The sequence below is a fragment of the Rhipicephalus microplus genome, unplaced genomic scaffold (genome assembly GCF_043290135.1).
Source record: "Rhipicephalus microplus isolate Deutch F79 unplaced genomic scaffold, USDA_Rmic scaffold_21, whole genome shotgun sequence".
Taxonomy (NCBI): domain Eukaryota; kingdom Metazoa; phylum Arthropoda; class Arachnida; order Ixodida; family Ixodidae; genus Rhipicephalus; species Rhipicephalus microplus.
The window spans coordinates 2,783,564-2,789,563 of record NW_027464594.1 but is presented as its reverse complement, the minus strand read 5'-3'; positions in this window follow the sequence as shown (position 1 = coordinate 2,789,563).

Genomic DNA, 6,000 nt, shown 5'->3' with positions numbered 1-6,000 from the left:
AATGCCACTATAAAACCAGCGCAATCATATTGTCGCGGGTTATAAATTACAGGGGGTTTATTTAAAAACACGGACAGTGGAACTTGTAGAGACGCTCCCAGAGAAGGCCGCTAAGATTGTCATCTTCTTCACTCACCTGCGCTGCGCCTCTCGAGCAAATCCGCGTTCTTCGTTGTCGTTGCTATCTCTCCGCTGAATGCAGCTATGCACGCGGCATTACCCTCCCACCAGAGTGAGCGTCGTCCCGATGCTCAACAGGTAGAGGCCAACAAGTGTTTACATCATTGAGAGTGGTAAAGTTTCATGCGGACCACGTGCACTGTCTCAGACAGATGCTGGCGACGTTTCAAACAGGAGGAGGCGTTGGGCACGACTTCGTACGTCACGTCGCTAAGACGGCGCAAAACCTTGTAGGGTCCGAAGTATCGGCGTAGGAGTTTCTCTGAGAGGCCTCTTCGTCGAACAGGAAACCAAACCCAGACTCTATCTCCCGGTTGATAAATGACGAATCGATGGCGAAGGTTGTACCGTTGGGCGTCAAGTTGCTGCTGGTTCATTATTCTGACGCGGGCAAGCTGCCTTGCTTCCTCGGCGCGCTCAGTGAAGTCTGCGGCGCCTGTCTCTGAATGATTGCAATCGTAAGGCAGAATGGCGTCGAGCATTGTCGTAACTTCTCTGCCATGAATTAGCGCGAACAACGTCATTTTTGTTGTTTCCTGGCGCGCCGTATTATACGCGATTGTGATGTACGGCAATATTCGGTCCCAATTCTTGTGTTCCACGTCGAAGTACATGCAAAGCACGTCAGCGATTGTCCTGTTAAGTCGTTCTGTAAGCCCATTCGTTTGTGGGTGGTAAGCAGTCGTCTTCCTATGCGCTGTGCCACTGAGCGTAAGCACAGTGCGCAAAAGCTCGGCTGTAAACCGGTGCCTTTGTCTCTTATGACGACAGCTGGAGCACCATGTCTCAGGACAATGTTCTCAATGAAGAACTGGGCCGCTTCAGCTGCAGTGCCACTCGCGATTGCCTTGGTCTCCGCGTATCGGATGAGGTAGTCCACCGCCACTATAATCCATTTGTTGCCGCTGTCCGATGTTGGGAATGGGCCCAGCAGATCCATTTCGATTTGAGAAAACGGCGTTTCTGGTACGGGCACAGGATGTAATAGCCCAGCGGGTTTGACAGGTGGTACCTTGCGCCGCTGACAGTCAATGCACGTTCGGACGTAATTTTTAACCTCTGCTGCGATTCTTGGCCAGTAATATTTTTCTTTGATGCGTGTCAGTGTTCTTGTGAAACCGAGGTGGCCCACAGTGGCTTCATCATGGCAGGCTTGTAAAATTTCGCTGCGGAGAGCTCCAGGAACTACCAGCAGATAGCTTCTACCTGTTGATGAAAAGTTCTTTTTGTATAGAATTCTGTCCCGTAAACATAATGACGATAAGTTCTTCAAAAACACTCTTAGTGCATTGGCAGCTCGTCCGTTCAAGAATTCTATAAGCGAGTTCAGCTCCCGATGATAAGCGAGTTCAGCTCCCGCCGAGAAATGATAGCTGCATCAACAACTCCTGAAAAACCTGGGAAATCATCATTCTCTATAGCCGTTGATTCAATCGGTGACCTTGACAAACAGTCGGCGTCCAAGTGTTGCCTTCCGGACTTGTAAACTACGGTCATGTCGTACTCTTGGAGCCGTAAGCTTCATCGTGCTAAACGTCCAGATGGGTCTTTGATGTTGGTCAACCAACAAAGAGAGTGATGGTCGCTTACAACTTGGAAGGCGCGGCCATATAAGTACGGGCGGAACTTCGCAACTGCCCAAACTACGGCCAGACACTCCTTCTCCGTTGTTGAGTAGTTGGACTGGGCGCGTGTCAACGTTCTGCTAGCGTAGGCAACCACTCTCTCCACACCATCTTGGCATTGGACAAGAACGGCACCTAGGCCCACATTGCTGGCGTCTGTATGGATGGCTGTTGGTGCATTCTCGTCGAAGTGAGCAAGGACAGGTGGAGTTTGTAGACGCTGTCACAGCTCGTTGAACGAAGCTTCTTGCTCTTCACCTCATACAAATGCAATGTCTTCCCTTGTAAGGCGGGTGAGTGGAGAGGCGATGTGTGCAAAGCCTGCTATAAATCGCTGGTAGTAGGCACAGAGACCCAGAAAACGCCTGACCGCTTTCTTATCAACAGGCCTTGCGAACTTTGCGACGGCTGCCGTTTTATCTGGGTCGGGCTTCACACCTTCGCGACTGATCACGTGTCCCAGGAACTGGAGTTCTTCGAAGCCGAAGTGGCATTTTTCCGGTTTGAGTGTGAGTCCAGCGGACCGTATGGCTTGAAGGACTGACAGTAGCCGCTTTAGATGCTCTTCAAACATGGCCGAAAAAACGATCACGTCCTCTAAGTACACAAGGCATGTTTTCCATTTCAGGCCAGACAGAATGGTATCCATTAGTCTCTGAAACGTGGCTGGGGCTGAGCATAGACCGAAAGGGAGGACTTTGAATTCATAAAGCCCGTCTGGCGTCACGAAGGCGGTCTTTTCTCGGTCGCGCTCATCTACTTCTATTTGCCAGTATCCACTTTTAAGGTCCGTTGACGAGAAGTAGCGCGTAGCCTGTCCAAAGAGTCATCGATCCGTGGTAATGGATAAACGTCTTTTTTGTAGCATGGTTCAGCTTACGATAATCGATGCAGAAACGCAAGCTGCCATCTTTCTTTTTCACGAGTACCACTGGCGATGCCCAAGGACTCTTTGATGGTTGGATTACATCATCCTCTATCATCTTCTTGATTGCTGCTGGATTACCTCAAGTGCTTTCTGAGCGACGCGATATGCGTTCTGTCGGATCGGTCTTGCTGTGTCTTCCGTAATGATGCGATGCTTAGTCAGAGCCATTTGACCCACTCGTGATGTCGATGAGAAAACAGTCCTTGAACTGGTCGAGCAGCTCCATAAGACGGCATCTTTCAGTCGGTGTTAGACTCGGACCGATATCACCTGGTGGTGTATGTGGATGTGATTGAGCTGTGGCTTCCCCTTGCATTAGAAGACAGTCGTGAGAGTAGTCGAGCTCTTCAAGGTACGCCACAGCCATGCCTTTACCGATGGGCCGGCGCTCATTCGTGAAGTTGGTCAGAAGCACTTCTGCGCGCCCATCCACTAAGCTGACGATGCCGCGAGCGATGGCGATGCCTTGGCGAAAAAGAAGGGCAGTGATGCGTTCGGCTATGGCGTCTTCATTACAGTGCACGTCACAACACACGGAAACAAGACTACATGATAGTGGTGGCACGCAGACGCCGTCGTCAAGCACACGTAACACCCTGGGTTCTTGGTCTGGATCTTGGGCCACAAACTTGTCAGCGGCGAATGGGATCACACCATCGCGTATGTTGACCACAGCACCGTACTCTCTTAAGAAGTCCATTCCCAGTATCATAGGTATGCAGCACTCTGGTAGGATCAGAAATGTGGCTACAAAAGCCACATTGTAAATCGCGAGTCTTGCTGTACATTTTCCGGTGGGAGTCATTATCTGGCCTTCAGCATTTCGGATATCAGGGCCGGTCCATTGCATCCTGACTTTCTTAAGTTCGTCTGCCAATCGTTCACTCATTATGGAGAAGTCTGCACCCGTATCGACTAAGGCCGTCACTTCAACGCCGTCAATCGTCACAGCGAGGTCGGCAGTCATAGTTTTCTCGGCGGAGTCTTCATCGTCATCTCTCACGTGTTTCGGCAGCAGTGGGAGATTTTCGGCAATTCGACGGCTTGCAACCTTCCCCTCAGAGGTCGCTGCTTTTAGTTTCCCCGCCGTGGGCTGGGAGACCGACCTCTGGTGACGTCAGCAAAACTACGGCGACTTGGTGAACCAAAGCGAGCCGGGGATGGTGAGCGCGTCCGGAAAGTAGAAGAGCCTTCCCGCCTGCCAGCCTGGTCGTCGTCGATGGGGGCATGGCTTTCGTTGAACTGTCGGCGCGTAGCTTTAGGTGCACTACCACGGTATTCAGCTCGGCAATGTGGACAAAAACGGCAAATGTGCCCTAGCTCTCCACAGTTGTAGCAGAGTGGTCGGCGATCCGCAGTGCGCCATATGTCGGTCTTCCGCATATAGGGTCGCCTGACAGAATCCTGCTGAGCCCAGGCTGCCACAGGATACGGTTCGAGGTACTGCGGCGCTGGCATGGGCGTGGGTCGGCGAACAGCGTCTGCATAGCTGTATCCGTTCGGCTGGTAGGATACTTCTGGATCCAATGGACGACGCACAGCGTCTGCATAGGTACAGGAGTTTGGACGGTGCGGTGGAGCGGAATACTGCTGAGGAGAGGCAAACGCTTGTCGAAGTTCATGGCGAACGACTTCAGCGACCGAGGCTACCATGGACCCCTGCTGCGGGGGCGCTTGTGACTGCAATGTGTATTTTGCGTTCTCCTTCGCGATCCCCGTTCAAACTGCTCAAGCCAGTCTTGCGCATCTTAGTTCGGCCGGCCATGAAATGGTTCAGGAATGCACATATTCTGGACCGTCCCCTGTGCACGACTCCTTGCCATTTCTTGAGTAGGGGTGGCTGCCGAAAGTGTTGCTCCCTTTAAAAGGCCGAATTCCGGTTGAAGACCTTGAAGGCGACGGCTTGAGCGGTGCACAGGCGTCTCCACGCATGGCTGTCTCGTAGGGCTGGACTCGGGGCTTCTCACAGGGGTGCTGACCATGAGCTGGTAGTACCCAGCGCTTCCACCAGTGTCGCGGGTTATAAATTTCAGGGGGTTTATTTAAAAACACGGACAGTGGAACTTGTAGAGACGCTCTCAGAAAAGGCCGCTAAGATTGTCGTCATCTTCACTCACCTGCGCTGCGCCTCTCGAGCAAATCCGCGTTCTTCGTTGTTGTTGCTATCTCGCCGCTAAGTGCAGCTATGCACGCGGCAATATGCAGGAAGACCGCTTCAACTGTGCGGCTTTATCACCACGCTGTCCGCACGGTTCTCGTTCAACCCTCACTGTCTTACTATTGTACGGAACGTCCTGTCGCAGACGCCAGTTTTGTTACAAGCTGCCAATTTAGCGTCGCCAGCGCGAACTCGGTGACGGGAATGACAGCAGGTTAGTTCGTTCCGTACGCAATCAGAGACAATGAAGAGATCAGAGACGTGAGAAAACAAAACAAACTTTACTCTAGTGATATTGCAGCACACGGGACTTGTACAACACTTCAATACAGCTAACAAAATACATCCACACCTATACAACTAAAAATACATATAAAGAAACAAGAAATCAGCTTACGAGAGAGAACTATTACAAACTACACAAACTAGCAACAATAGGACTACAGAGGAGAAAGTTCAAAGATATAAACAGGTGAAAGCATACGTTTGATGACCGGCAGCATTGTGTCCCCGACGATCGGATGCGAGAGGTCGAAGAGAGTTCTGGCACGACTGCGATGTCGGTGGTGTTGCAACGCTGGTGGCTCCGGGAAGCTAGTGCTTGCAGGTGACTTCGGGCAGGTTGAGCTAACTCGAGGCGAAGTCCCGATGTCTATGTTGCAGACGTTAATATCGCGTCAAGACTAGACAAACGGCTAAGTTTAGGTGGCCAGCCTATACAGAGCCACACTAAAAACTTCTAGAAGAGATGCTTGTTGATCTGTTTCTAATCCATGTTGGTCAGCGACTAGTCTGCCTAGCAGGGCAAAATCCTGCGCTTCAATCCCCCTCGTGTCTCCTCGCTCTCTTCCTTGGGGACAAGAGATCTCTACATGGGTCCAATCATGCGCGTTTCATTGATGGAAACTCAGCCCCCCAAAAATATATTGACCCCACCCCTTTTTAATTAGGAGAGGGCCCTCAACTAGCGAGAGTGACAACCTGTTGGGGTGTTGTCATACGACTTGGCCACCAGAGGTTTTCCCATGGTTTCCCCCGTGGGAACAGTCAGACTGTTTGGCTCTCAGCCGGTGTGTCCCGTCGTCTAATCCCTGTTCGGGGTACATCGA